This window comes from Choloepus didactylus, chromosome 1, assembly GCF_015220235.1.
Source record: "Choloepus didactylus isolate mChoDid1 chromosome 1, mChoDid1.pri, whole genome shotgun sequence".
Classification (NCBI taxonomy): Eukaryota; Metazoa; Chordata; class Mammalia; order Pilosa; family Megalonychidae; genus Choloepus; species Choloepus didactylus.
In genome coordinates, this window is record NC_051307.1 from 133,831,803 (window position 1) to 133,852,318 (window position 20,516).

A 20,516-nucleotide genomic window follows, 5' to 3' on the forward strand; every position below is an offset into this window, starting at 1 on the left:
TCATTTGACCAGCCACAGGAGGAGACAGAGGCAAGCTTTTTCACAAACATGCCAATCACTACCACACACACAATGGGAATGATAGATCCTATAACAACAACATGAAACTGCATGGTATGAAAATCATATAATATGGAACAGTTTCACCACTGGCATGTAGAGGTCTCTAACTTAAAAAGAAAATTCATCAGCATCAGAATACCATTATACAGTAAAGGAGGAAAACAAAAGTTTATGTAGGTTATAGTTTAGGCCTCAAACAGTTCCTCTATGTCATCACGTTATAATTTCTTCCTATTTAAAAAATACCCACATCAGGTATTAAACGCCCACAATATCACGCCAGACAACTTCAAAGACACAACTAGAAATTATTTTGCCTTCCCAACTGTACTTTCTTGAGAGAGCTTCTGGTTAGAAGAGATAACACAATTTAGCTTTGATTCTGGGGCTTTGCTGATTTTCCACGTGTTGGTGTATTGAAGTGGTACAGGTTTGGGCTTTCTATCTTTACTTTCAAGCATCAGATGTTCCTTGTGCACACATTTGGCAAAGGCAAAGATGCAGAAAGAAGCCTCCTGCCCTACCGTCCTTCAGAGCACCTATCTGCATGATATCAACACATTAGCCTTAGGTAAAAAACCTAACAGTTCTGGCTTTCTTGATTCATCTGCAAAACAGAAATAATACTTGCTGTGAGGCATCCTAGGAGAATCAATGATTATTTATAGGACTATAACAAGCTCCTTGGAATAACCTGAAATAAATATACTTGAAATAAAACAGGTATGAATGCCTTGCCTCTTAAAGAAGTCCTTCTATTTATTAATGCATGCTTTATACATCCAATATTCCAAGCATGGAAGGAGGGCTCAGAAGAACATTGTCATGAATGCCCATCTCTCCAGGGTCAGTGTGCAGTCATGTGACACTTGTACATTGATTTTGAAACCACCACCCACAGCTACCACTCCCACAGCACACTCATAGCAGAGCCTGGAAAAGTGATTTCTCAAATAGAAGAGGCAAACAGCCCCCACTTGGTTGGAGGGAGCCATAGCTAACTCAGGTAGCAGAATTCATTTGTTCCAAAGTCAATTCAATATGTATTTCTGTGACCCTTCAATGTATTCAGCACTGTGTAGTTATTATGGGGAGATATAGGAAGTTCTTGTTCTCAAATTCCTTAAAGGACTTAACTTGTCCTTTTATTCTTGGTGTAGAGTTGGGCTTATCAAAATAAACAACTAGAGAACAATCATGTAGTGGAAAGAGATCTGCAGAAGGCAATCTGGCTCCAGGCTTACTGTTTATTACCTGTTTCATCTCCAACAAGGCAGTCTCCTCACTCCTTTCACCTTCTAACAAAGGGCCTGGCTAGATTATCTGTAAACTTCAGTTTCCAAATTCTATTTTAATCAAACATCAAAATGCAATGGTGCAATCTATTATGGTTCAGAAGTCATAAAAGGGAAGGCAGTGCCAGAGCCCTCCAGAAAGGGTTATATAATGTTATGAATCGGCAGAGGAAAGGACTCCACAGAAAAAAGGCAAAAAGGCAGGTAGATACAGGGCCAGCCTATCTGGCTAATGCTACATTAGGTCACTGACGGGGCCCCTCAGTCAGGAGGCTTGTCTCAAAGTTCCTAGATACAGGCTACATCCCTCTCATCTGTTCCCTCACCTCTCTCCACTTTTGCTATCCACAGCATTCTCTGATGCTAGAATTCTGAATCCAAAAGTTTGTGGCTGTGAGATTGGCTTGCCTTAGAGCTAGAGAAGGCTTAATCACCTACCACCACTAGCCTTTTCAAAATTATTCTTTAAAAAAAGCTAGCACCCTGTAGTAGTGGAATGAGCACAACCAAAAGGAGGGGTTTATGTCTTCTGCTTCTCTGTCTGGCCCTGTTTCTTACTAGCTCTTCAACACCAGACCAGTCAAGTCACTCTCTAGACTTAATTTCCTCCTTAAAACTATCTTCTTTACTTGTATCAACAATTTCATTTGAGGAGACTACATGAGATAATAGGTGTGAATAGAACTTAAGGTTCTCTCAAAGCATAAGGTAGAATTATTTTTATCATTATTATGAATAGTACAGATGTGAGGATTTATTGAGATGAACTAAGAGTCTTGGCATTCTATTTCCAGTAATTGTCGACTGGATGACAGCAAAACAAACAGCCTCCTTGGAACACACGACTCACTGTATAATTAAACTACAAAAATTGAAGACTACAAATTTTATTAATAATGACCAGATTAGAACAACATGACAAACTCAACTGAATTGTTGTTTTGATCAACAAAATGACCAGCTTAAAGTAAAACTATGTAATATTTCCTTCTCTGTATTCAATACCAAATAAATTTTTTAAAACTCCAAAACATTTAATGATTCTTACTTCTAAGTCTCACTGTTAGTATGAATTAAAATGAGAAGTTCAATTTTATGCAATGCAAATGTGGCACTTATAAATTGAGGTGTTAGTGAACTGGTAAATCAGAGTTGCCCAACAGTGGCTGTTGCAAATGGTCATGACTGCTTCTGTTTGATAATAATATGAAGTTTCCATATTAGAATTCTAAGAAGCAGTTTTCAATGATTAGGAATAACTTCCTGATGTTCTGATTTTTACAAGTTGAGTTTGTTTGGCTATGATGCAGCTTATTCTCAAAAAAAATTTAAAACAAATTGGAGAGAATAGTCATTTTACATGTTTCTGCTGAGCTAGGTAAAAATGAAACTCCAGCACTTCTGCAATGAGATTATATGTCAACAGAGTTGACAGAAGGATAACATATCTGAAACAAGATCTAAAAGTGAATTATTTCCTATTATCAAACATAAGTTAGAGTTTAGCTTGTAATTTTAGGTTCACTTTGCGAAAGTGTCATAACCAACCTTTCTCTGCTCAGTATGGAGAAGTCGGCCTATTATACAACGGCTTCCTCTGTTCAAGAGTTTTTTCTCTGTGATAAGACATGAGGTGCTATACATTAAACTTAAATGGAGGAGGTATGCACCAATACCTCTATCACACCTTGAATAGGCAAATGTTAACCAGGCATCAATTATATTGATTCCTATACTGCTTCTAACCTTCTGCAGAAGATGGGATTCTTCAATGCATACAAAATTTCTAGGCTTCGAACTGGTATGGCTAGGATTTGCTCATAGCCCATATATACAGCCAAGGTCTGGGGAGCAACCAACTGACTGCATCAAAGAGGTAATTATTTCCCTTGGGGCAGAAATTGTGATTCAGTGGTGGCATCCAATCACGTTTCTTTCATTATTTGGGAAAGAGAGTAAAGCTTGTCTCTTTCGTAAAAGAAATAGAAACAAATGAATATAATTTCTATGTGAAAAGGACATTGAACAGGGCATTTGCAGACAAATTTCTACCCTTTTTGCTGAAGTAGCTCTTCTTCTGGTGCAACTTGCCTTAGAACAGGAGATAAAAAGTATGTGAATTCCAACTGCTTCTCCTGAGAAAAATACCCATCTTGTGGAGGTGTCAGGGGTCCCAGAGCACAAAAAGGGGATTGTTCCAAGAATTTATCACTCCCAAAGCTTCAAATGCACCCCTACATCCTTTGTTGAAAAAGACTATCTTGTCCAGCAGAGAACCATTCTTAAGTCATATCAAATATGGGTAGCATCCTAACAATATGAATTTCCAATCCAGCCTCAATATTCATTTAAAAATAAGGAACGACTGAAGAAGAAACTAATATATTTCTTATGATTAACTATTTTTTCAATTTAATGTTCTAGGACTCATTTCAATATTCTTTGATGTGACGTGATTTGAGAGCAGTGGTGAGAGAAGAATAAAGTTATTTCCCAAGTGCTGCCAGTGAGTTGAGCCTAATTAAGCAACCAGTTGCATATACTATTCAATGACCTAAAACTTGCCAAAATAAGGCCATACTTTCTAAGTCATCCTGACAGACTAGAATAATAACTATAAAAGCCTTTTCTTAAGAAGCAGGAAATAAAACATGGTTTTCATCAAGCTCTTTCAGAATGATAAAATATTCAAGCAGAAAATATTTTCAAGTGGAAATTGGGCAGGAATAAGCCTAACTGGTTTCTGTAATGTGTGACATTCCAATTTCCTGACAGGCTTCAAGGGGAGCTGCCCAAACTCTTTATGGTTAAGCTTTTGTGTGATATCTACTGTGATCACACGGTTTAACTGTTTTTGTAAATGGGCCAAACATTATTCAGAGGCCCCGCAAACTATTATTAAAAGTTGTAACACCCACTGCTTCTGTTACCACCATCCTAATATTCAGCCTATTGGCCAGTTACCACAACTGGTCTTAACAAAGCAGAAGTGTCACCTAGTGATTAAAAAGGGTAACTGCAGGCTCTAGGGTACACAAAAGGGAGGAAGATCACTTTATTTATTTGTTTATTTATTTATTTATTTATTTATTTATTTATTTATTTATTGCTGTTTTTGCTTTCTGACATCTGATATCCTTTACAGAAATATTCCACATTGAAAAACAGGGATTGTCTAAACCAAATTTCAGGAGTTTTGATACGTTTTGACAGGTGAAATCTAACTAGATTTCTACATCTTTGGCAAAACTGGGTAAGAAAAAAGGATTTTGTAAATTTCAGATTTAGGCTCAGCAGATAAGAGCTGGAAAGCTGAATAAAAACAGAAGGAAACCCTGTCACATTCACCACTGTGTGCTGTCTCACAGGTGTGGCCAACTAATAATGAGGGCCTTGTAGTAACCATACCTTTAACTGCCAGGGGGTACCTGGATATGATAAATTCCACACTACAACTGGATTGTGTTAAAGTAAGTTTCTAGTGTATGAAGAAACTTTGGGAATGAGTGAAATCTTTTTAACTTCAGCATTCTGAGATAAATATTCTCTTACCACCACCCTTAGAGTGCTAAAAGGAACTGTCCAAAACAAATATTCTCAGGCCTTTAAAAAGTGTGTGTATGAGGGTACTGTAGTTGGAAAGAGGCCCAGGCAAATCTATTATATTGGTTTCTCCTCTTTTTTAAGTGTCATTTTATCTTTAAGACAACACATGTCAAAGTAGCCACAACCAAATATCCTATTTTGGAAGAAAGCCCAGTTCTTAAGTGGCCCAACTATGATCTCAAATAAGTGAAAAAGCAGAACATAGCTGACACTGAGATCAGATGGAGGAAGAAAAAGAAGGAAAAGAAACCCTCAGAAAAGGCTTCTAGGGTAGTCAGCCTGCTGAATCAAAGCGTCCACAGAGCTGGCCCTAAAAATACCTAGTCTAACTGGGCTCTTCCTATATTTAGTGGGTTTTACCAACTATATTTTAAAAATAAATAGTATTAATGGTTACAGTTTTCACTCATACAAATTAAAGGAATTCCAAAGTGATTATTTTAGTCTGAAAAGATTTCACAATCTTTTTCATGAACCATCCCAGTGTTTCATAACCCTTCTCTTTAATCTCTGTTTTATTCCTGATACTGTACTTTAAACCAGGTCTCTTCATTTGTATGTATCATTGTGCTTCCAAGTCTAATGATTTGAACATGGCTTTTTGAAATTTAATGCTAATGCCTAATGTTATTTACTGCCATTCATTTTTTATTAGCAAACTTGTCAGTAATAAGCTTTATCTCTTTTCTGAATTCAAATTATTCAAGACATTATTTAATTAGCTACTCGATCTGTGGAAATAACACCTTTCTTATTGCTCTCTTTCAGCCAAGTCAATGTTGAATTGTTAATGGTTCTTAAACTATCATTTTCCAAAATTAATTGCAAAAATTATAGTAATATAGTCTACCCAATTGTGCAACTTGCTGTGGATAGTTTTCATAGCAAACAAAAACTCTTAAGGGAGACACATTTAATCCATAACTTCTCTATGATGTGTAGCTCAACTGTTTAGATTCAGTTTTTTCACATCTTAAAGCCACCACTGTGATATTTTTGACAGGAATTTCCAAACAGATTAGAGCATAAATTTTTCAAAAGACAAGCATGCTCCTTTTCCAAAATAGTGTACAGACAAATCTTAGCTACCCAGAAGTTATTCTGTATTCATTCAATATTTAACCTGACTTTCATTTATTCAAGAAATAATAAGCATGTACTATTTGCCAGGTACTACTGTGACAAGTGCTATAGATATACAACAGCAAATGAGAGAGGGTTCCTGCCCTCAAAGAGCTTTTGTCTGGTGAGGAAGATGAGCAAGTAAATAGATAATTACTACATGGGATTGTGAGTCCATGAGAGTACAAGCAAAGGGTGCTCAAAGAATGGGCAAATAGACCAGTTTTCCTCAGAGGAAATGATGTAGGCAGGTGAATTCAGAGAATGAGAGAGGGCTAGTTTTATACCTATTAAGTGTGGGCCTGCTGGGTATCAGAGAGGGTGCAGAGGTATCATGACAGGCAAGAGATAGTTTTCTAGGTGGTCAGGGCCTTAAATTTTGATGTGTAACAACTTTTACTTTTATCATTTTGCTTTGAAATTTACCTAGAATTTTATTATAAACAGAGAACAAAAAGAGAACACTAATCAGAATTTAATATTTTCTTTATAATTCAAGGCCATCAGAGTTGTTGGTATGACATAACACGGAGATGATCTTGAAGTCCACTTACATTTGCTACACTTACAATAAATGGTCCCAAATCTGCCTTTGCTTTGAAATTACTTATCTTTTTTATATGGTGGTCTCTTCCTCTGATCTGCTATCTATATGTGTACATATAGGAGTTCCTTTCCACCCCACTCCCTTTTTTGCTTTTAATAGCTGTGGACATACAAATAAGATAATCAGGCTTCTGAAAATTATGTCTAATATAATACATAAGCTCTGGGTAAGGCTGGAAGAATTCTGCTGTGAGTAAAACATACAACATGAAAAATGGACCTTAGGATACCTATTTTAGTCACCCAAAGAGTCACTTTGCTTACTGTCCATAACATATTCAAGGTAATTAAGACTAACAGAAATACAAGTTCTAAATAGGTCAACAATTTCTATAAGTAGAAACACTTTCACTGGCCTGTCAGTTTATAGTCTATATAACAATGTAGGTTTAGATGAATCTAAACAACTAGCTAGAACTGGCTATTTATGCTAGTAGATTGGGAGATTTCTTTACTACCTTTAAGCAACAGTGGGATTGTGAGACCAAATTTGTCCCACTAATTCATTTGCAGAATGCCTATATGATTCACCAAACCAAATAACTGTCATGTGAGCCTTGAAGTGAATGGGAGCAGATGATGAATTATGTGGAGTTGTGGAAGACCAAAACAAATGACATTAGAGGCATTCAAAGTCACAATTTCCTCTCTTATCCTCAGCACCTGTTCTGTAAGCTCTTTTGAGAGTAGTGCCTGTGTTCTCCCCAGTGAAACTTAGCTTGGAACTGGAGGCATTTTAAAAATCTTGTTAAAGTTTGGGCAACAAATGATCCACAAATCAGAGCTCCCTGGGGAAGTGAAAAGGGGAAGCTTATACAGCACAAACACATAAGTAAGAAAGGAAATGTTCCGAATGGCTGATGTTAAGTTTCCATTTTACATAGGGGGGCTCTTACAGAGTGGGGAACAGATATCCACTGTTTAATATGGTGTGCTTGTCCATTCTGATAAGCTGTCTCTACCAGACCAAAACTGGTTTATCACTAGGTGTTGCGTATCTGCATTTCTGTAGGGCACATTCCATTGTTCCATTTTCTCGGAAAGTCCTTGTAAGTCATTTTTTTTTTTTTTTTTTTTTTTGTCTTCTGGAAAATCCTTTCTCATGTTCAATGCAGGCAGCCTTTTTTTTTTTTACTTAACAGAACAATGCATAGAGATGGTAAAACATCAGAACAGCAAGTATTCATATAACTTAAAAATTGAAGTCACTGGCAGAAAAGGGTTTGGTACTGTATGTTTCTAAGTCACTTTTAAACTGATAGTGGTCAGGTGTCCTTTAAGAGCCTGACTCCACCAACAAGCTCATAGTCTTACTCATGCATATGTTCAGCCCAAATGCCTTTCTGATACCTAGGAATAGAACAAGAAACATATGCAGCAAGAAGCAGTAACTGGAGTTAGAAGCATATGTTTCTCAAAGGTTGCCAGTGTAAAATTGGAATATAACACTGGCACTCAACTGGCAGCTGTCTAAAAAACACATATTTTAAAAGAAAAAAAAAAAGGTGGATTGCAGAGTGTTCTGAAAAGAGCGATATGTGGGCAGGCATCTTGGGTGAAATCTGAGATTATGAAAGTTGAAGATGACAAAAAAGAACATTTTTTAATCTATATTTTTCTATTATACTCAAATTAGGTATATCACAGCAGATCTATTCTATTTTAGCATCTAGATCATTATATTTATTTCAACTGTTCACTGAAGCCACTAATGCGGCAAGATTTTCAATAAATTCCAGTGATCAAAATTAGTTTCAATATTTTCAACATATATCTGATAAAGAACTTGTATCCAGAGTCTATAAAATACTTTCAACCCAATAAAAAAAGCAAACATTGCAATTTTTTAAATGGCCAAAGATTTGAACAGATACTTCACAAAGAAGATAGACAAATGGACAAAAAACGACATCATTAGTCAATAGGGAAATACAGATTAAAACCAAAACAATATAACACTACACAACTATCAGAATGCCTAAAATTAAAAAGACTGATCATACCAATCTGTTGGCAAAGATATAGAGGAACTTGAACTCTGCTAGTTAGAATGGCAAATGGTACAACTGTTTTGGAAAACAGTTTGGCAGTTTCTTATAAAGGTAAACATACGCTTAAACATATGACCCAGGAATTCCAATCCTAAGGTATTCACCCAAGAAAAATGAAAACCTATTTCTATACAAAGATTTGTACATGAATGCTCATAGCAGCTTTATTTATGGTAGCCAAAAACTGGAAACATAGCTATATATATTTATCAAAACTTGCCAAAACATACCTAACATGGCTTCATTTTATTGTAGGTAAATTATACCTCAATAAAGGTGTGGGAGCCCCCGGCCCCCAAGTGTCCTGAAAACTGCACCAGCAGTTTGCTTGACCTAGGACAGCTGAGGTTTGACCTATTCTTCTTGTAATATCAGATGCTAACTGTAATCTATACCCAAAACTACCTCCTCCCTGAGACTCCCTGAGATACTGTTATCTCTATAATCCTCCCCTCCTCCCTGTTGATTACAATCAACCCTTCCCTACCGGCTCCTTGCCTTATGCTCCCATACCCATTGGAATGTCGAGCCCTTTTAACCAGCTTATTCAGCCCCCCAAAGTGCAGACTATTTCCACGTTGTGCTCTGAACTGGCCGCCATTCAGAGCAGCTCCTGAATCCATTCAGAGAAGCTCCTGATTTCAGGGCAACGTGGCTTGACTTTGCCACCCTATAGGTAAGCTCATGTCTCAGAACGTTTCCAGTGCTTTCTTTAGTCCTTTGGCTACAAAAGCCCTCTTGGGCCATAACAAAAGATGATTTTTAAAATTAGCTTCATGTTAACAAAACTGGAAAGTATTATTGAAATCAGATTTTCCAAAAATTCTAATGTCATCTGCATGGACTTTATCCATATAACATCCTAGCTACAGGACATCCCATTCAACATCTCATCTATCCTCTGAGGATGTGCTTCATATTCAACTGCCCCATTACAGCATGCAGTGCCACCAAATCACCATCTCAAAGTGGTTATCAAATCCAATTTTCAGGAAAGGAAGCTTAGATTTATTTACATCATTATTCTTCACTTTCCACAGCCAATTGTTTCCAAAATCCCCTCTTCTCTTCACTAGAGGATTTCATACCAAATTGTAAAATCTTTGGGGAAGGAATGATTTATTATTTGGCATTTTATCCCTCACAGTACCTAGAGCAGTGCCCTGCCTGTCACAATTTCTTAATAACTGTCAAATGGATCAGTAAATCAAACTATCGACCAATCTGCCATAATTACCACTTCTTCACCAATTTCTAGACACAATTCAACTTGAGCAAATAACCCTCCTACGTGGATATTTATATTGTAACAGAAGATCCTAGGAGATTTGGAGGAGTGAATTGCTAGAACTTGTGGAATTTTCCACCTTCGCAGAAGAAAGGGAATGCCTTCAGAATCCCTCAGTCACCTACCTCCTTGCATCTTTTTCCCTACTTTGAAGGGTTTGCTCTCCTAATAGGGAATCCTACTAAGAAAAGGCAGCGCCATGGTGGTATAAAGAGAACCGACCCTGGGCAGATGCTTCATCCTAAAAGTGCCTCAGTTTCTTCCTCTGTGATTAAAGGGCAGGGTTAAATGTGATAATATATGTGGGATTCCTTTGTGATACCAGCAATTATAAAGGATTACTTCCTAACCTATAAAATGTTGAGGCAGGGAAAATGGATTTGCTCAGGAATAGCAAACAGACCTCATGCTGCATAATAATTTGCCTGAAGCAGTACTTTAGGAAAGGCTAAGAGAAAAAGTTTGCCCTAGTCCCAGGAGGGGGCTTGCAGACTATGTACCCCAGATGACCTCTAAATTCTCTTTCAGCTTTCAGGTTGTGTGATTCTAGTCTTGTCAAAAGCATGCATCTCATGGCATTGAACATACAATTTATCATCTTTACTCAGATTAAATCTGCTTTTCCTCAGGGGGGTGGGGGAGGGGTGGTTTCAAGTTTGTGTCTCCATGCACAAGAGGGAAAGCAGAGAAGATGGTAGAAAAGGCTTCCCCCTGAAGGTAGTTACATCTGTGTATAATGGTTATGATCCTTTCAAGAAACTTGGTTTTCTTTTTTAAGTTTAACCAGAAGAATTGGTATAGTGGATCATCAATGCGAGATGGTCCACATGCTAGTGAGGCAGGGTTAGAATTAGGGTGGTGGCTGGCTGACTGAGCACAGGGTAAATTCCAAGAAGTGGTCAGGCAGCACGGAGAAAAATATCTGAGAAGAAAGCAATAAACAGCACCTGGGGCCAATGAACCCCACCTGAGTGAGTCATCTACACTCAAGCATCACAAAAGAGGGAGAAGTGTAGAGTCTATGGACCCCACCTGAGTAAGTCATCCATGATCAAACATCAACACAAGAGGAAGAAGGGGAGGATAGCAAAATAGTAAAAAAATCTATAAAAGCAGATTGGCCCCGCAGAGGTATTGGCCTGCCCTACTTCGATGGTTGCTAACATGCCCACAGACATAGGGGATTGGTGGTTTGATGGACTGAGCCCTCTACCACGGAATTTGCCCTTGGGAAGACTGTTGCTGCAAAGGAGAGGCTAGGCTCCCTATAATCGTGCCTAAGAGCCTCCTCCCGAATGCCTCTTTGTTGCTCAGATGTGGCCCTCTCTCTCTAGCTAAGCCAACTTGAAAGGTGAAATCACTGCCATCCCCCCTACGTGGGATCAGACACCCAGGGGAGTGAATCTCCTTGGCAACGTGGAATATGACTCCCAGGGAGGAATGTAGACCCGGCATCATGGGATGGAGAACATCTTCTTGACCAAAAGGGGGATGTGAAAGGAAATGAAATAAGCTTCAGTGGCAGAGAGATTCCAAAAGGAGCCGAGAGGTCACTCTGGTGGGCACTCTTACGCACAATATAGACAACCCTTTTTAGGTTCTAATGAATTGGGATAGCTGGTGGTGGATACCTGAAACTATCAAACTACAACCCAGAACCCATGAATCTTGAAGACAACTGTATAAAAATGTGGCTTATGAGGGGGGACAGTGGGATTGGGGGGGGCCATAGGGATCACACTCCCGTTTGTCTAGTTTGTGGATGGATGAGTGGAAAGGTGGGGGAAGGAAACAAACAAACAAACAGACAAGGGCGCCCAGTGTTCTTTTTTACTTTAGTTGCTCCTTTTCACTTTAATTATTATTCTGGTTATTTTTGTGTGTGTGGTAATGAGGGTGTCAGGGATTGATTTTGGTAATGAATGTACAACTACGTAATGGTACTGTGAACAATCAAATGTACGATTTGTTTTGTATGACTGCGTGGTATGTGAATATATCTCAATAAAATGAATAATAAAAAAAGTGAAAAAAAATTAAAAAAAAAAAAAAAGCAGATTGTCCCAAAGTGCCGGGACCTCTCGCCTCTATCTTCTTGCAAGAGTACCCTCATGCCCTTCTGCATGTATACTTAATAAAATTTCTGCCTGCCTACTCGATCTGTGCTGTGCCCTTGAATTCATTCTCGCAGCATGGCCAAGAACCCAGGAACCCAATCCGGCAACATATTTTGACAAGCCAGCCAGGAAACACTTCTCTCTGACTATCTGGACTGGTAAGTCATGGCTATTGACTGGGAGCTTGGCCATGTACTTTTGTGTTCCTTCTTGCTTGCCTTCCTCATGCAACTCTGTGTCCCCTCTCCAAGACTTCCCCACACTCTCTCCTTTCCTCCTCTCTGAGAACTATCTCTTGATCACTTTCACTATTCCCTCTAGCTTCTTGCTTGTTTTAATCTGGGGACTCTGATCTGGTACCCCCAGGACAAAATCTCTGGCTCCCTCCTTGGAGGTGCCAGAAATCTGTCTCCAGGCTGTGCAGATCCAAGGAGACTCAAGGGGTTCTCCCCATGTCATGCAGGAGTCCGACGGAAGCCAAATCAAGTCCCCCACCCCACCCCACCCCATCTATCTCTCTTTCTCTGTCTATCTCTCTCCTTGGTTCTCTGAGACTCCCCCACACTTTCTCCTTTCCTCCCCTATGGGACCCACCTCTTGATCCTTACTCACCTAATAGCATTCCGTTGCGCTTCAGACCCTTCCTCTCCTGCAGAGGTCCTGTCCCCTGCCCCCATGAGAGTCTCCTTTTTTCTCCTCCGTCTGGCTTTCAATGCCTTCTGAGACATTCCATCTTTTGGAACACAGCATTCTGGGCTAAGGATTCTTGTACCACACAAAGCATTGTTTCTGACATTCCTAGGGAGCCACCTCTGTTCTATGCCCATGGGAAGTGACTACTTTCCAATGGGAGTCTCCCCCCACCCAACCCTTGATTGTTTCATCTCTATTGAGACCTACTGTGGCCAAATATAAAGCTTCTCTTCTTCTAGAGCATGCTTGTTTTTTAGCCCTCAGGTATCAGGAAACTAGAGGACAAAGGTATTCAAAGCGTTTTCCGAGGCTTCTCTCAGGTGGGCGGGCCCCCACCTCGGGAACATAAGTCTAGACATCTCCCAGGAAGGAACTCCCCATGTTCCAAGCACTGGGCCAGCGGAGAGGCTGTATAGGGTTTGAGTCCCCAACTCCTCAAGAGCATTGTCCTGGAATTCTTCCAATAAGGATGGGGTTCAAACCCCTAACTTAAAACCCGCGGAAGTATAGGTCCAAACATCTCTCAGGAAAGGTATCCCAGGGACACCCAGCAGCCTTACTCCCCGTGTTCCCAAGCACTTGGCCAGCAGAGAGGCTGTACGGGGTTCATGTTCCTGCTCTGTGTTTGTAAACTCCTCTATTTCCTTTTCCAGAGAAAATGGGAAATGTCAACAGTCAATATAAAGTAAAGACGGGGAAGCATAGCCCTCCAATGGGACTCCAGTAAAAGATGGGACAAGTATCAGAGATTCCCTATTCCAAGATGTTTCTAACTCTCTATCAAGACAAGGACCTGAGAAGGACTTGTTGCGTGTGTTATGCCCAGGTACGATCCCCTTTAAAGCAGAGACGATAGGCCAACTTTCGGAATACAGACTTGTTTGCTAGAAGGCATGAGAAAATGTACCACCAAGCCAGTTAATTATAATAAGCTAAGGGAGATGAATCAGGAGAAAGAAGAAAATCCAGCCCTTTTCCAGAAGAGGTTAGTGGAAGCTCTAAGGAAATATACTAATGTAAGCTCAGACTCCAGGAAGGTCATATTTTTGCTGGGCACCCATTTCATCAGCCAGTCTGCCCCTGATATTTGGAGAAAGCTTCAAAGACTCTCCATGGGCCCACAAACTCCCACTAATGACCCATAAGAAACAGATTTTTCTGTCTTTAACAATTGTGACATGTCCAAGGAGGAGGAGAAGGCAAAGAAGAGGTAAGTAGAAGACCTGAAAACAGGCTCAGCTTATTGCAGTCACTGTTAAAAGCGCCCTTTCCCCTCAAGCCACCTGAATCGTGGCTCCAAGACTCAAGGGCCTTGCTTCAACTGTGGGCCAGAGGGGGACTGGCAGAAAGAGTGCCAGAAAACTCGAGACAACCTTTGACATCAGAACATACAGGGGTCTTGCCCCAAGTGCCACCAACATGGGCATTGGGCCAGGAAATGCACTTTCGCCTGAGGGGAGGAGGGCAGAACAGCCCCTTGAGCCCTGCTCATGGCAAGTGAAGACGACTGAGAGTGCCCAAAGCCACGTATCACTCCACCAACTTCACATCTGACCATCAACCTAGGGGAGCCTCAGGTGACACGAGATTTGGAAGGTAAGATTATTAGTTTCTTAATTAATACCAGAGCCAATTACTCTGTCCTGAACAGCCACTATGGACCCACCTCTACTCGGACTTGCCTAATTATGGAAGTTAGCAGTAAAGTCAAAACTAGAACCTTCACTACCACTCTCCTTTGTAGGCTTGAGGACATTCCAGTGTCCTATCCCTTTCTCTTTGTCCCTGAATGCTCCATCCCCCTTCTAAGGAGGGGTCTTCTTCACTCCCTGGGGGCCACTGAAGACCCTCTTGCTTGCCCCATGGCCCCTACTAGATCAAGGCCTCTCAGCATCCCAAAGGAGATCCTTGAGCAAGTAAACACATCCATATAGGATAAAGTCATCCCGGGGTGAGCCCGCTGAGTAGTCCCTGTCTACATTCAAGTTCTCAGTCCTAGATCTTAAAAATGCATTTTTTTTTTAATTGCTCTTCACCCTGACTCTCAATACCTGTTTGCTTTTGAATGGCAGGGACTTAATAAGATTCCCACCCTGCTCACTTAGATAGTATTGCCCCAAGGGTTTCGAAAAAGTCCCCATATCTTTAAGAATGCCTTAACAGCAGACCTTACTGACCTCCAGCTGCCTCAGAGCACAGTCTTGCAATATGTTAATTTTGTAAACTAGCATATTCCTAGTAAGAATATGAATTTTGTTTGTAGTCATTGCTGACTACAAGCCCTGAATGGATGTGGAAAGTTGTGGAGAGTTTGAGACAGAAGGTTTTGTTTGTAGTCACTACTGACTACAAGCCCTGAATAGACACAAAAAGTTATAGAAAGTTTATGAAAATAAATTGTCTGTCATAGTCAATGCTGCTCTTTTAACCATCTGAGTACTCTGTTTAAATGTTTATGTTGACCTTATCCTTTATTTCAAAAGACAAGTCTTCTCACTGTTAAAGGAAAACTGTTAAAAAGAATTTGTTCTTTCACCTTGTGAAAGTGAGGTGCTAAAATAGTTTAACATATGTGTTTAAGAAGTATTACAGTAATTTCAAAAGATTTTCTATCTGAGGCTTGCCCTTATGAAACTTATTTCTATAATAGCAAAGCTAAGCCTACTTATAATTAATGCCTACGAGTTACCCCCAGAGAACCTCTTTTGCTGTTCAGATGTAGTATCTCTCTAAACCAAACTCTACAAATAAACTCATCACCTTTCCCCCTACGTGGGACATGGCTTCCAGGGGTGTAAGTCTCCCTAGTAACATGAGACATGACTCCCAAGGATGAGCCTGGCCCTTGCATCACAGGATTAGTTGACCAAAAAAAGGAAATCGTTTCAGTGACTAAGAAATTTCAAATAGAGTCTAGAAGTCATTCTAGAAGTTACTCTTATGCCAAATATTTAGTGAAATATTGCAAACCGCTACAGTATATCTAGCCCCAACCAACACTGCTCCGGAAAACTCTAAGAATATCTTGAGCTCCACCTTGCTCCTGTTTCTGTTCAGACCATGTGTTCTACAATTTCTCACTCAATTTCTTCCAGATTAGAAGTCTTTCACAGCAACCTCCTCCTTGTCAGAAGTGATGCTCCCATTCTCCACACTCAACCAGCCATGTCAATAGCACACCGAGAGACTTCTATGCTCCCACAAGTAGGGCCTGAAACCCACTGACAGCTTGAAGCAGCTACAGATGACAGGCCATCATCCCAAATTCCCTTAAGATTAAGGGGAGCTGGAACTCTCTGAGGGGGAAGTTGAGGCTGGGTTAGAATCAGGGTGTTGGCTGTCTGATGAGCAGAGGGTAAATTCTAAGAAGCAGTCAGGCCCAATGAGAAAGATATCTCAGAACAGCAATAAACAGCACCTGAGGGCCAATGGACCCCACCTGTGAGTCATCTACACAAGCATCACAAAGGAGGGAGAAGGTGGAGTCAATGGACCCTGACTGAGTGAGTCATCCATGATAAGTCAAAGATCAGTGGGGTGAAAGGATTCCCCACTCACAGGTGGTTGAGGCTAGCCCATCAGAGCTAGGACTCCCACAGAGGGCTTTGGGGTCAAAGCCCAGCAACAATGAAGAGTGCATTTGCTTGGAAGGTCCATACTCAGAGCACTCTGTGAAATCTACAGCAGTGCTAGATGCCTGTGCTTGAGGTTTAGGGTCTGCCTAGCCACTCCTCAGACCCTCTCCATCTGAGACACATACATACAACTTCACTCTAATCTCAGCACTCAATGACATACACTTCTACAAAAAACACACTCAACAAAACTAATCTTTATTCATATCTCTCACTTATATTATGCCAAACCTACCAAAGATGCAAGGGATGGGGCTATTAGTATCAGAATAGTACAGTTGTGGTAGGAAAATACCAATAAAAATCCTAGTTGTGCATGAAGCTATAGATGAACATCCCTTATAATCAAACTATCACATATGAAAGCTAATTATTTTACTCATTACAGGTGATTGGATACTAATCTTCCCTGTTAGGTCACGCTCAGTAACCTTCAAAATGTGTATAAAAATACCAAGATGTTGAAGTAGTTAATAGAGTAGGGTAAATTCAAATACCAGTTCCTGAATCCCCAAGTTCGAGAAAAGTCTTTGAGTCCCAAAAGGAATGGCTTACCATTAAGCATATCATCTTGGTTCCTTGCTGTTGCCTGCAACCAAGATGCAACATGTAAAAATAGTTACTTCAATTTCCCTGGCGGGGGTGTGGGTGGGGTGGGGTGGGGAAGAGAAAAAAAGGAACACAAAATCCAGAAGAAACACTTCACAGGAGCTCATTTAGCATATGTGGTCATTAAAAACACTTGTAAACACATATACATACAAAAAATAAGTAAATTAGATTTAGGAAACAACTGAATTTAAAAAGAAAATCCATGGAATTAAACTCAAAGTTTCAATTTTCTATTAAATTTCAAGATTCAGGATCCACATAGAAAGCATTATTGTTCTTCCTATATGTTCAGTGTTTTAATGGGACAGCTAGGCTCTTCTTTCATTTATGAATTGAAGAGGGAAACTGTTAATATTCTTTATAAGATCAGACATGACATGACAAGACAGATCATAACAAGAAATGGATTCTTCAACCACACTCTTTTTTCCTCCCACGGCAAGGCGGTATAAACTAGGGCAGAGCAACAGCTCAGCTACAGAGATCATCTTCATGCTTCCTAGAGACCCACAGTTACTCCTGAGAATGCAACCAATCCACAGAGGCAGAATTTAGAACCCCTGGGTGGGGGGTGTGCCAGTTTAGATATATTATGTCCCACAGAAAAAGCATGTTCTTTAATGCAGTCTTGTGGGAGCAGATATATTTAGTCCTGGCTAGGTTGGAATCTTTGAATTAGGTTGTTTCCATGGAGATGTGACCCACCCATTTGTGGGTAATAACTTTGATTAGATTATTTCAATGGACGTGTGGCCCTGCCCATTCAGCATGGGTCTTGATTAGTTTACTGGAGCCCTGTAAGAGCTCAGACAGAAGGAGCCCAGTGCTGCAGCTGTGAGAGACATTTTGAAGATGGCGGTTGAAAGCAGACTTTTGCTAGCCCAGAGTTTGGGAGAAAGCGTCCTGGGAGAAAGCCATTTTGAAACCACAACCCTGGAGCACATACCAGCTACATGCCTTCCCAGCTAACAGAAGTTTTCCAGATGCCAACTGCCTTTTTTCAATGAAGGTATACTCATGTTGATGCCTTAATTTGGATATTTTCATTGCCTTGGGACTATACTATTGCTTGTAACCAAATAAACCCCCTCTATAAAAGCCAATCCACTTCTGGTACTTTGCATAATGGCAGCATTAGCAAACTGGAAGGGGAAGGCTAATTAGCAAGTTACTATAAGCATAATTCTTAAAGTCACAACACTGACCTCTGAAAACTCTCCCTCCCCTTTGACAACTGAAGTCCCCTGATTTTTCTTCTACCTCTTTGATCACACCCTTCTCAGTCTTCTTTATGTCATTTCGTCAAACTTCCTATTAAATGACTATTTCTTTGGCCCTTTGTTCACTCTGAACTCCTTTTTTAGGAGAAGCCTCATTTATTCTCATGGCTTTAAAAATTGCCTTCAGGCTGATGTTTCCATATTTCTATGCTGAGCCCACACAACTCCTGAGCTCCAGACTAAAATTGACATTTACATTAGGCCAATGCTCCAATATCTCAAACTCAACAACTCTAAAACTGAACTTATTAATTTCCTTCCCGAGCCAGCACTTTCTCCTTTACTGCCCCTTAACTAACAGCATCACCTTCTACAATCACCCCAAACAGAAATCAACAAGCCCCACATCTATTATCAGCACCTATGTTGTCTCCTACCTATGGTCTCCATTTCATTCTCATTGCCATGGCCCTCATGCAAATTCCTCCTCATCCTTTCTGCACTATCACCAACAACCTCTCTGCACCATTCTCTTACATCTCCAGTTGATCCCTCACTTTTAGCACTATTTACTTCCTCTTCACCCAAAAACAAACAGATAGACAACACACACACACATCCTTAGCACCTATGTAGAAAACATAAAATTCTTAGCAAAGCACTCAAAGACCTTGAAATTCCAGCCCTATTCTCTATTGCGGGCCTCAACTTCTACCATTGTTTCTGAGCACCCTTCACACTTGGCATTGCTTGCACATGTAGGAGTTCACCAAGGGTCTATCTTTAAAAAGCCTCACCCCAGCTTCATGTTTGTATTTTTATTCAATTATGCCTTATTAATGTCATTCCCTAAGCCCAAAATGAATTCCCCTCTCCTCTACCACAATATTCTGTTCACCATTCAAGGCTCACCTGAAACACTAGCTTCTCTGTGATCACTCTCTGAATTCCTGTACTATTGCTTGTATCCCTAATAGAGTATTTACGGGACTCTGCCCACCATTACAGTTGGGTGCTTATGTGTCTTCTTCCCTACTTGGTGGTGACCTGCTTGAGAGCAAAGAGCCTATCTTGGTAACCACCATATATCTACACCATTTATCTCCATGCATTCACATAAAGTAGACAGGCCTCCAGAAATATTTGGTGAATAAATTTCATCAATCCTCTTTGCTTCTGTGTTATGATTACAGTTCCTAAACATGACTGCTTTTAAAAAAAGAAACTAGTGATTAGTAGATTAAATATAGTCTCAACTTCTACCAAGCAGACTTCTTTCTCCAAGTTTGAGTATTTATAAAATAGGGAACAAAGGAAACTGACAAACAACTGTCCAACAAAAATTGTTTGTGTGAACAACATGGCAGCTATTTCTTATTGTTCCAAATATAACAAGGATCCATATTTCTTCTTTGTAAGTCATTTTAAGATCAAACACCCACAGCAAAAATAACATTTAGGCCATCACTTTAATTATAAATAGAATGTACTATAAACATAATCTAACTTAAAACTTAAACTTTAAAAAGAAAACCTAAGGCAACATTTCTTGAAATGATCATAACCATTAGGGGGTTATTCAAGCAGAAAGACTAGCAAAAGCTCATTTTAAATTAGACAGGAGGTACATTCGAATAGATTCATATTCCAAATAAGGATAAATACAAACAAATAAAAAGGCTTTTCCTTCTTTGCAGGATAGTCTCCTTTTGCATTCCTGATTCATTCTCCCCACATCTCTACTGTGCTATGTCCCAAGAGGCTGACCTGTATGGACTGCATCAACTCCCTTGTCTTCTGACTTCTGGTTGGGTTTGTTCAATGAGTGGCAGGAGAACTGAGGGTAGGAGGAGAGTAAAGTTGAGACATTTATCTCCTTGGCTTCATCCCTGCCAGGTCACAGGCTGGCAATGACTGTGTTGCTGCTCCTGTTGGGCACTTTCTCTCTCATATCTTCAGCTCTTGTTGGTGTTCAGTAAGTAACATGATTCCCTCAACTGGCCCCATCAGGCCTAGGAGTGTGCTCTAGTTTGCTAATGCTGCCATCATGCAAAATACCAGAAATGAATTGGCTTTTACAAAGGAGGTTTGTTTGGTTACAAATTTACAGTCTGAAGGCCATGTAAATGTCCAAATTAAGGCATCAACACAAGTGTACCTTCACCGAAGGAAGGCCAATGGCATCCAGAAAACCTCTGTTAGCTTGGA

General features: G+C 40.0%; 1 protein-coding gene across 3 annotated transcripts in view; it reads right to left on the reverse strand.

Annotated features, from left to right (window-relative positions):
• PPM1L (protein phosphatase, Mg2+/Mn2+ dependent 1L) overlaps nucleotides 1-20,516 on the reverse strand; it is a 382,513-nt gene that overhangs the window by 213,519 nt on the left and 148,478 nt on the right. The window lies entirely within an intron of this gene.